This window comes from Felis catus, chromosome B3 (genome assembly GCF_018350175.1).
Source record: "Felis catus isolate Fca126 chromosome B3, F.catus_Fca126_mat1.0, whole genome shotgun sequence".
NCBI lineage: Eukaryota > Metazoa > Chordata > Mammalia > Carnivora > Felidae > Felis > Felis catus.
In genome coordinates this window covers 101,474,706-101,486,355 of record NC_058373.1, presented here as the reverse complement: position 1 = coordinate 101,486,355, position 11,650 = coordinate 101,474,706, and the positions used below count along the sequence as shown (strand labels likewise).

General features: G+C 41.0%; 1 long non-coding RNA gene across 1 annotated transcript in view; it reads left to right on the top strand.

The window, feature by feature from the left end:
* The first annotated feature begins 622 nt into the window (after positions 1-622).
* The window catches only part of LOC123386088, a 61,435-nt gene continuing 50,407 nt past the window's right edge, over positions 623-11,650 (top strand). The window contains exons 1-3 of the long non-coding RNA XR_006599604.1: positions 623-678; positions 4,578-4,646; positions 9,960-10,033. This is a non-coding gene — a long non-coding RNA (uncharacterized LOC123386088). The remainder of the gene's footprint in view (positions 679-4,577; positions 4,647-9,959; positions 10,034-11,650) is intronic.

The following is an 11,650-nucleotide window of genomic DNA, read 5'->3' as shown; positions in this document are numbered from 1 at the left end:
ACAAATGATGAAAATAAGGCCACGGGAGAGGCATTATATTCTCTTTTATGAATAGGGCTAGGGAGGGAGAGAAAAGTGAGCCCAGAGAAAGTAGCCAGTGAGACTCAGGGAATATAGGGAGGGGTAGCTTATATATGGTTGCCCCATATCACTGTTTTCCCCACAGCCCGGCAAGACCTCATCAAAAATGAACATGTTAGAGAAGAAGAAATGTTAGACAACTGGGTTCCCAGGCTGTGAGGGCACATGCTCTCATTCTTGATTGAGAGGGTTGGCTTTATTTTGCAATCCAGTAGGAATCAGAATTTCATACTTACCTTTTTTCTTTTGTTGACTTTTGGTCAAGATTAAACAAAATCATTTATGTAAAATTGCTTTATGCACTATAAATTATAGTATAAAGTCATGATGTGGGATGAGTCTATTGATACCAGTTATTATTTTATTAAATTTTTTTATGTTTATTTATTTTTGACAGAGAGAGAGACGGAGCCTGAGCAGGGGAGGGGCAGAGAGAGAGGGAGACACGGAATCTGAAACAGGCTCCAGGCTCTGAGCTGTCAGCACGTAGCCCGATGCGGGGCTCGAACCCACAGACCAAGAGATCATGACCTGAGCTGAAGTCGGACACTCAACCAACTGAGCCACCCAGGCGCCCCGATACCAGTTATTAGTATAGTAAGAGCCATGTTTTTTTTCTTCAAAGTGATAACTTTTTTAAAAACAGAAAAAGTCAAATGTGTTTATAAAAATTAAATGGAAGCATAATGAAGAAAATAAAAATCCCACACCATCCTGCCACAGTGGACGGTATTTTGGTGACTGGTCTTTCAGACTTTTTTTGGCATTTGTGTAACATTTTTTTAAAAAATGTTTATTTATTTTTGAGAAAGAGACAGAGACAGAGACAGAGCATGAGTGGGGGAGGGGCAGAGAGCTTGAAGAAGACAGAATCTGAAGCAGGCTCCAGGCTCTGAGCTGTCAGCACAGAGCCCAACTCAGGGCTCGAACCCACAAACCGTGAGATCGTGACCCGAGCCGAAGCCGGATGCTCAACCGACTGAGCCACCCAGGTGCCCCTTGTGTAACATTTTTTAAAAAACCAAAACAGGATCTTTATTTTGCCATTCATTCTGTAATTTTTTCATGATTATTTATGTGTTGGTAGATAGAATGCTAATAAGATAAACACTGTGCCTTCTTTTTCTGTGGTTACACTTTGCTGGAGGAAGACAGACAAATAAAGAAATGATTATAATATAATGTGAAGCACGCCATAATGGCGGAGGAACAGGTGCTCTGTAGGAGCATCTGTCCCAGGGCCAGGGAGTCAGGAGAGACCATTTTAGAGATAGCCTTAAAGTTAGGAAGGGGTATTTAAGTCGAGACTGGAAAGATGACCAGAGTTAGCCAGACTGCAGTGGATGTTGTGGTACACCATCTAGGTACCTCCCTGGGATGGGACACTCATTCCCCTGCTGGCAATAAGGTTGTTTTTTGATGGTTCTTACCTTAGTTCTTCCCCTAAAAATTGCCCTTTGCTGAAGGAAGCCTCCTTGCTCAAGGTTATCTCCATCTCCAGGGGCAACTGGGGTAAAAGGTTAAACTTCTTTTTTTTTTTTTTTAATAATATAGTGTTATTTTTATTTTAAAGTTTCTATTTATTTATTTTGAGAGAAAGAAAGAGGGGGCATGAGTGGCACAGGAGCAGAGACAGGGAGAGATAATCCCAAGCAGGCTCTGCACTGTCAGCACAGAGCCCAACGTGGGGCTTGAACCCACAAACCGTGAGATCATGATCTGAGCTGAAGTCAAGAGTCGGACACTTAACCGACTGAGCCACCCAGGCCCTCAAAGGTCAAGCTTCTTGCCTAATGCAGACATCTCTGAAGGTCCATCTCAGTTCCAGAGCTCCTCTTAGGATCAGTGGAGGCCTCAGATGAACCTGTATTGCAGTTCAGTTTTTCCTTCTGCTCAATCCTGCATCCCTCCCTCTTCACAGGTATTGTTCCTAAGAGCATTTCCCAGTAAAAACCCTCCACACAAATAAACCCTCCACTTGACACAGGTAAAGAGTGGTAGTGATGGTGTGGAATGCAGGGAAGGTGTTGCTAAAAATGGTACAGCATGTTTAAGGCCTAGAGGTGTTGGAGGAGTTAAATGTTTTTTTTAAAAGACTGCAGACAAGCAAGTGAAGTCAGTGAAGAGACATGATTCCAAGGAGGCAGCCAAGCTCTTGCAGCCACATCAAGGAGATGGGGAGATTGGACTCTGTCCCAAGACCATTGGGAAGCCCTACAAGCTAGTAAATCACAAAAGAGACATGATCTGATTTTCAAATTTGTGTTTTAGAAACATCATTTTGGCTGCAATGTGGCACCATCAATTAAAACTCTCATCATCGATCACTGTATTTTTTATTAGAATATCAGAGTGATTTGTGACCTCCTTCTGCACTCTGCGTCTTTACAGAATGAATGGCAAATCATATGCCCCCCAGGAAAGTCAGTAAGGAGCACTGGTAGTAAAGCAGTATTGTGGGACGTTTCAAACTCTGAAGGGATTCAATCATAGTTCTTGAATTTTTTTTTTTTTTTTAAACCCGATTCTCACTGTTTACAGTTGAACACCAACTACATGCCAGAATGCACTGTGCTATTATTGGTGTGGAGGACCAAGGACAAAGGCCCCAGTCAGGAGGCCATGGCTGTCTTGTTCATTGATCCACCACTGCAGTGCCTGGCAAACAGTGAATGCTCAATTAATGAATAAGTGGAGACAAGGGGAAATTACTTGGTCTTTGTGACTGCAAAATGAGAACAAGAGTAGTGTCCATCCCTCGAGGTTGTTGTGAGCAGTAAATAAGATAATGTAGGTAAAACACCTACTTTAGATGCTTAACATTTACTGTAAATCATATTTACTTGTACTTCCAAGATTGTTTGCTATTCTTGGTATTAATAGACAGCCAAACTTAAAAAATGACAGCCAAACTTCTTATATCTATTTCTCTGTTGTCCTCTGGATCCTATAAATATCACTGCAAGAGAAAAATATGATTTATAAACCGGGTTAAAAGATTCATTCATTCAGTTTACTCAGCAGATATTTTATGAGGGCATCCAAAGTGCCAAGCATGAGTTTTAGGCAGTGGTGAACAGAACAGGCACAGTCCCTATTTTCATGGAGTTTATAATCTAGAAGGGAGACAGTAAACAAAGAAAATCTCATTATATTATAATCAAAACCATCTGTCATTAAAGAGAATAATAGAAACTAATTTATTTTTTTATTTTATTTTTATTTTTGAGAAAGAGAGAGAGAGAGAGAGCTAGCTGGGGAGAATTCCAAAGGGAGAGAGAGAGAGAGAGAGAGAGAGAGAGAAGAGAGAGAGGGAGAAAGAGAGAGAGAATCTCAAGCAAGCTCCATATCAGTGGGGAGCCCTACATGGGACTCGATCCCACAACCCTGGGAGCATGACCTGAGTTGAAATCAAGAGTTGGACACTCAACCCAATGAGCCACCCAGGCATTCTAGAAGCTAATTTAATAATAGAAAGGTAAGTCTTCTCTGACGAAGTGACCTTTAATCTGGGAACTAAGAGTGGGATTTTTTTTGAGAATAGGAGATAAAGCATTCTATGCAGCAGGAAAATCCTGTTCAAAGACCCCAGGGTAGAAAAAAATTTTGGCCCCTTGGAAGGATGGAGAGAAAGCCAGTGTGGCAGAGTGGAGGGAGATGAAACTGGAAAGGAGGCAAGGCAGATCTTGAGGGACGTTTCATTGTTACATGGTCTTCTTTTATACAGACTAAAAGGTACATAAACTACCTGAAATCTGACTGCTCTCTGGGATTATCAGAACAGTCCACGATGCCTGTGAAATAGGAGGGCAGATTAACTGTGTTGTGAACATATTTAAGCCTTGGGAAAAGTTGTTTATTTTCTACCTTCTGGGCATCATGATAATCGAAAAAGCGTGTAACAAAGGAACCTTGCTGTTTATTGGGAATGATTATATATTTGCAGATATACATTGCTTATATTTCTACCTACATTTCTACCCCTGTCCAAGTAGAACTATTAGAAGGCCTTTTTTTCTCCCCTTCCTCTTCTAACTTTTTTTCTTGGATGTGGTTCTTCCAGTGGAAACAATCAGTGGGAGTAGGGAACAATTTAGAACAGAGATGCTGCTGTGGTTTCCCAGGAGAGGTAGGAGAATTTTGGGTGTCATAAGTGTTTGGGTAGTGGCTTATGCACTGAATTTGCTCAGAGAGGCCTCCATTTTCCCCTCTTAGTGATTAGAACAACCTGTGTTCTGGAATACAGTATTTAAACAGCAAGACTGGCATTGCTATCTTCCAGGATGGTGGAGGCTTAATTAACATTTGAAAATGCTTTGAGATCTTTGGATAAAAGTGTTCTGGAAGCATGCAGTGTTATTATCTTTGGAGTGATACAGGTCATGTGACACAGGAAGTGGCTTTGAAGGAAAAGAAAACCTTTCATCAGGCAAACTCCTTGGGGTGGTTTGAGCCTGTTTTGAGTGACTCAACATGCCCGTGTCATCTCTCTCTAGACCATGAATGAAAGGAATAACTTGGCCTACAGCTTAGCAACTGCCACCGTCATTAACTGCAAGAATTAGGTAAGCTTGCACGTTAAACATTTTATGAATTATGCAGAATCTTAAAGCATTTAAAGCAGCTATCCCTTAACAAGCATTGAATAAATATTGGCTGTTACTATTATTGTTGTTTTCACGAATACAGTTTAAGATGTCTGCACTTGTTTTCTCTGAACTTAATGCCTCTTAACCAAACAGTTCAATATTTTTCAGTGATAAACTAACCTAAATTTCATTTTGAAGACTTGATAAAGAGCAAAATAAATGTAAATCATTAGGCTTGAGGTCCCAACGTGAGATCTACAGATAAGTCACCTTCAGTGCCTAAGACCCTTCCTGGGAGGTAAAATTAACTTAATGTTGGATACTTAGTCCTTCCTTTTCCAACAAGAAGGACTCAAAATAGATATTGGGTTTTCTTGCTTCTACTTCCCTGATGGTTCCTTGGGGTCTTTACTGGACAGGATTTCAAGAACATTTCAAAGTAGTTGCAATTTATTTGAGGGTAGCAGTGCAGAAAGATTTCATCCTGTTCCTTCCACTAGCTTTTATATCTTCATAATACTTCCTGGAAATGTGTAAGTCAGGACTAGGGTGGGGAGTGGAGAATAGGAATATGGTTCACTTGAGAAAAGTGTATTTTTGAGCAATACATATACCCAACCAGACTTGCCCACATATATTTGTTAATTTTGCTGGCTAGCTGACCAGAGGTTTATTTATTTATTTATTTATTTATTTTTAAATATACACCTGCTTCAAATGTAATATTCTGAACAAGAAAAGGTGTATTGGGAAGTGGCACAGGAGTGAGAGAGAGAGAAAGGAAATAGCGTACATCAAGGGCTATAAACAAGAGAGAAAAGGGCAAGGTCGCAGCAGGGGCCCCAGGGCATGCTGGGAAGATGGGTGGTCAGGGGCCTCTTGGGATAGAGGTCCCCCAAGGCATGCTGGGAAGGATTCCAGGGCCTTCAGCGGCTCCTGTCGGTGGAGAGGTGTCATTTAGACACGGGCCCGCGGTACAGTTGAGGGTCAAGCACCAAGCCCACCTAATTAAAAGCTCATTACACCAGAGTATTCCCGTTGAGAGTGGGACCCATGTGCAAATCCATCGGTACAGGAGCGCTTTCTGCCCGGATTTGGGAATTCCAGCCCCAGCCCCAGGCCCAGCCCCAGCCCCAGGGCCTGGGAACGTCGGCCAGTTAAAGTGACTTTCCTGTCCGTGACCATCAGGTACAGTTTCTTTCAGGATTGTTTCACACTGCAGTAAATTAGTTTTATCCGCTCTGAAACATTTTAACAAAGAAAGCTCTCTGGTCATCACATGGGTAAAATAACAGGAGATAAAAGAACGTGTACTCCACCTAATCAGAAACAAATAACTAAATCTGCCTGAAAATGCAGCCGTTCCTGTCCCGTCCTCCTTTCCACTTATCTTTTACTGATGGGATTCTGAAATGACCATTCCACAGGCAGACCGGTGGTTCTCTCCTTGTTTTTTATATAATTGTTGCCGACCTTGACAGAAGATCTCAAAACTTAAGTATTAAGTTGGTAAATGATACTATTGTTTGGGAGGTGGGGTAGGAATGGGGTGGGAGCAGAGGGTTTATCTAACAGAGAAAAAAAAAAAAAGTAAAATGCACCCTAACCAGGCTCAAATGAACTGAAATGGATCAAAGTAAACAGAGACATCTAAAAGCTTTTGTAAGTTAAAAGTGGCTATCTGTTGCAGGTCTTGCCTCATTAACTGCTGATTGAAGCTCTGCTTGGCCCTCTGGGATACCTAACACCCCAGGCCTATCACCCGATGAACCCCCGGTTAGGTGCTTTTTGCCTTTGCCTGTGTTGCTTTGCCCAGCTCCTTGACCTCAACCTTCTTACGACAAAATGAGTCAAGGTTTGTCCTTGAGAATCTTGCCGGGAATTTCTCTTCTCCCCAGTGAGGAATTCCCAGAAAAGAGAAATGGAAGGCACTGTTGTGGTATCTAGGGAGATCTGTGTTCTGAAAAGTAGCTGCACAGCTCTGGTGTTTCGAATAAAGCCTCTGCACAAGGGTACGTAGGGGAAAGAGCCCGCAGTTCGTTTTTCCCTTGGGTGTTGGCCTCATTTCCATATGGGAATGGTGAAAGGTGCCGATTAGGCCAAATGCTTTAAGATACAGATATCTCTTGGCTCCCAGGGTCCCAGCCCTTCACCAGGCCATTGAGCTGGGACAGGGAGCTGAAACAGAGAGGGCTGTCTAGGGGAGGAAGACAGAATAGTAGTGGGGGTGGGTTTGGGGGGCGGGGAGGGAGGAGCAGGGCTCTTTGAGTAGGACCAGATAGGTCTCTGTGTAGAGTAATATTACAGCTCTTTCTCTCATAAACAAGCTGCATGCCTGCTTCTAAAGACCCATCTGGCATAGCTTTGAGAATGGCAATAATTACAAGCTGATGATGGACATGGAAAAAAAGCCCTGCTGAGCTAACTCATAAGGAAGTACAGGCCAGGACTGCAGGGAAATTACAGGCTGAAAACCTTTCTAGTTTAGGCCTTTTGGTGTTCTTAATCACAGACTTTAAATGTTGTAATAAACACTGTTGCATTTTATTGACCAACTCCCATGACAGGCAAATCTTTTTCATTTTATTTTATTTTGACCATTTGCTCTTTGGAAAGCTGCTTAGCAGTGTCTGTCTAGGCCATGCCAATAGGCCTTTGGTTTTCTGCTTGTAGGAAAATTAGGTAAACAGGGGTGATTTTACGTAGTTAATAGAAATTTGCAAAATTTTTTTCTTAAATTGCTGTCTGCATTTTATGATTCAGATGGACTCTCAGGCTCAATGCTTAACCTGTAGCTATATAAGATGTGGCCTGGCTGTCTCCAGCAAGAAGATAAAAGAACAAACTTGGAAAGAATAATCCATGACTCTGTGCCATCAAATAGATGTTTATAATATAGGCAACAAGTGATAGTCCGAGTTAAAAACTATACTGTTACGTTAGTGGAATCTTAGGTTCTGGCCTTGTTTATGGAGATGATCCTTATTTCAGGGATGAACTTGATATTGAAAGGATGATTCTTCTCAAAGCTTTGGATCCTAATATACAGGTGGCTCTGAGACATTTTGTTGTTGCAGACTTTTTAGACCATTTAACGGCGCAAATGCTTTTGGGAAGTCTTCCTAGAAAAAATAAAATAGAAACACTGGAAATTTTCTTTCCTCTGAAACATTATTAACCTCAAAATCTGTAACTTAAATTTCATGGCAAAATTAGTCTTGAATATAACACATTACCAGTTGCTGTAATAATGGAATTTTGACACTTCAGGTAGGTTTTGTTCTACTTCAACAAATGTTATCCGTTTCCATGAAAAGAATTTAATCTTCATTTTATACATTTTAAAAATCTGATGTTAGAAAGGTTGAGTAATGTTATGAGTCGGGCCTTTTTGTGTGTGATATAATTAACTTATGCACATAGATCTTTGTTCAAAAGATACCTTTAAGGATTTTACAGGGAAGCATGTAAAGTTCATTATTCTTTAAGCACTAGATACTGCTTTAATAACTTATTTTCAGGTCCTTCCCTTCTTTGCCACAATTTCTCATTTATATTCCTTCAAGACTTGTATTTTATTCCTTGTGTTTTGCATACAGCCCTGGCTATCCCAGATGGATTATTTAGTTCTGTCCTTTTGCATTTGATTACTTGTTCAAGGACATAAAGTTTTGGGGTCTATGAAGTTCAAGCAATAAAATGGTTGTGCAATGGAAATTTACCAATAAAAACTCAATTTCTTATCCTTTCTTTGCCTTTCATAAGCATTGCTTTACCTGAAGCTCCCTTGTCAATGAGAAATTATTTCTTTATTTCTAACTGTCTCTTTTCCATATAGAGGGTGGAATTGTTCCTAACAAAAGAAGCATGAATTGGTGGAAACTATATATTAAATGCAAGACTGTTTGTCTAGTTTTCATTAGGTTGCTGAGTGAAGAGCCTCAACTCCTCTCTTTTCCCAAGGTACTCAGATATCCATGAAGTCCCCCTCATCTCACGCTATCGTTTCTCTCACTGGGCACAACCCGACTTTAAAGAATTCAACACTTGCTGGTCTTTAGAGAACTGTCAGCAATGACAGCAACCAGGGATGCTGACATGTCTTATTGTTTACAAAGGATGAGCACAACAAGGCCCCTCGGATGACTTGATAAGCCCTGCAATTTCTCCCTCCAGCTGGCCTCTGGACCAGCTGCGTTTTCGTGGCCATCTAAAGACACAAGTATCAAAACTTGATCTAAACACCACAAGTCAGCAAACAGCAGTAAAGATAAACGAGGGCTGCTCAAGGTCGCTTTGTAAACAGTGAAAACGAAAGAGAAACAAGAGTATCTCGGTCCGAGATGCCTTGTATGCGTATAGTTTTCTTCTGTACTTAAAGTTTGATGAGAAAACATCCTGGAATAGTAAGTTCACGGACAATTATCATGGTCTTGAGTATTTAGACTCTTTTTCTCACTTCTGCATTCCTCCATACCTCTAGAAGCACCGGCCAATGTTATACATAAATCAAGTTCAACTTTTTTTTTGTTATTGTTCTGTTTTGTTTTGAAATATCCTGAGCATACTCTTTTCTATTTAAGGAATCATGAAATGTCTTGGAAATTGTACCAGTGCGCGTGCTTTTCCTCATTCCTACTTTGTAAAGAGGAACTTCTATATCAGGAAGGGAGCCTTTCCTCCTTTCCTCCTTTCCTTGTGCTGTCTTTGAGCAAAGAGAGGAAGAAAGGAAAGCTTCATGTATTTATGTTGCCCCAGGGTCAATGCTTTTGTCAAATGACATATATCATAACTTTACCAACTTCGTGGAGCTTGGGTTATTGTCTTCCTTAACTTTCGAATTGAGACAATGCTATTATCTTGTGAAGATGCGAGACTGTTCCTAGAAAGAGCTGTTTCAAGGTACTTGGAGAAAAGAGTTTTACAATAGGCTTTATTTCCCATCTCTCCTTTTTGCAGAAAGGCCATTGTTGAAAATAGTGCATGTCACAGTTGATTAGAGCAAAGCACTGTCTTAATTTTAGTAATGTCAAGGTCATACTGATCATAAACACTGTAGTTTTGTCAACTTAATGTTGACAGTCATAGAAAGAGATTTAATCTTGATTATGAGGCAAAATCTTGGTCTCTGCCAACAATCTCAACTCTTTCTGGACAGTTTTCACAACATAGATGCCTAATTTTTACCAAAGTATCTGTCTGTAGGATTGGCTGCACTTTTGGTAAGTCACTGCTTCATAAGCTACCAAGTCTCAGAATTCAAGTAAAGTGACTATTCCCTTTTTACAGATGGTGAAACTGAAGTTCTGCTCTGTGGGATACGGTATGAGTGGCGCCATGAACTCAGGGCTGGGTGCCCCGAGGTAAGTTTCTTTTCAACTTTGCCGCTTTCTCCCAGGCACCCAGTCTAAAGGTGAAGGCTCAGTTTTAAATGGGCATTCAGAACAGAATGCCCATTGGTCAGTACTCCAACAGTGGTAAGCAGCGGAATGCTAAACAGCAAGCCCACAAATGTTTGCAACCAGTAGCACCATCTAACAACACGTGGAACAATAGATGTGTATGGCTAGGAAAGGACGCAAAGAAAGAATACTCACTCCTGGTCAGTGGTGGTTGAGCCTATGGAATTATTGATACTCAGAATTCTGCTGGTGGCTGTACCTCTCAGTACCTCGTCTGTATGCTGGGGCCAATTTCTATCCTCCTAAACAAGTTAAATGCATTTTGTGTGTGTGTGTGTGTGTGTGTGTGTGTGTGTGTGTGTGTGTGTGTGTGATTTGACAGGCTAAAGTGCTAACTCTTGTTGAAATATCTATATTTGGAGTTACTGATAGATTGTGGTACAAATACATTTTCTTCCATACACAAAGATGAACTTTCTTGCAAAATTATCCAAATGATTTATTTCTCTCATTGGACCATTATTTTAGGAATTTTTCATTGGTACCAGGTCCAGAGTAGGCAGACATTTGTGCTTATATGGGTTGCACTCTGTAGAGGGCTGCATATACAGATGGGAGCTTCCCAATGCTACTTCTAGCAAAATAAGAATGCTACTGTAGAGGCACCTGGGTGGCTCAGTAGGTTAAGCATCAGACTCTTGGTTTCTGTTCAGGTCATGATCTCACAGTTCATGAGTTTGAGCCCCATGTCGAGCTCTACACTGACAACGCAGAGCCTGCTTGGGATTCTCTTTCTCTCCCTCCCTCCCTCTGCTCTTCCCCCAATCAGGCACACATGTGCACTCTCTCCCTCTCTCTCTCTCTCAAAATAAATAAATAAACTAAAAAAAAAAAAAAGAACGATACTATAATCATCAGAAGAAGGACTTCATGGTAAATCAAGGGTCAGAAAGTGATATGTCAGCCAAAGGATGTAGTATCATGTTTCTCCCCCATTTCTTCTCTGGCCTCCTATTGCTTTTTCTCTAGTTTGGCTGTGACATTCAGATATTTTTTCAGTTCCAGGTTTTGTTTGTTTGTGTGTTTTGGGCTGGAGTCTGGGGAGTAATGGTGTAGGTTGAGGTCCTTCTTCTCTTGGCTTATCTTGAGTACTTGTGTCATTTCCAAGACTGGCTTTCTTTTTTCCTCAGGTGAATTCATTGGCCTGCCTGCTTTAGCTTCTGCCCAGTTCAGACCTCTGTCTGCAGAGAGATGAGACCATGAGATCTGCTAACATGCAAAATGGAGATAAAAGCATTTTTAAAAATGTCTTCCTGCACACAGGCCTGCTTTATAATAAACCAGAACAGTGCAGGAATTAAGATGTTGTTGAAATGCCTGAGTGTCTCTGCCCTTTTATTACATCCAGGGTGATGAGGTCATGGCTTACTGTTTAGCTTATACAGTGCAATTAAGAGATTCATTTCTTAACGTGATTCATCTCAGGAAGAGTTGACTCAAAAGTTTCAGGGGAGAGGCAAGACTCTATGAGAAGATGTTGGAAAATTATGGTTTTCTTTTGGAAGTTTGAGTTCATTT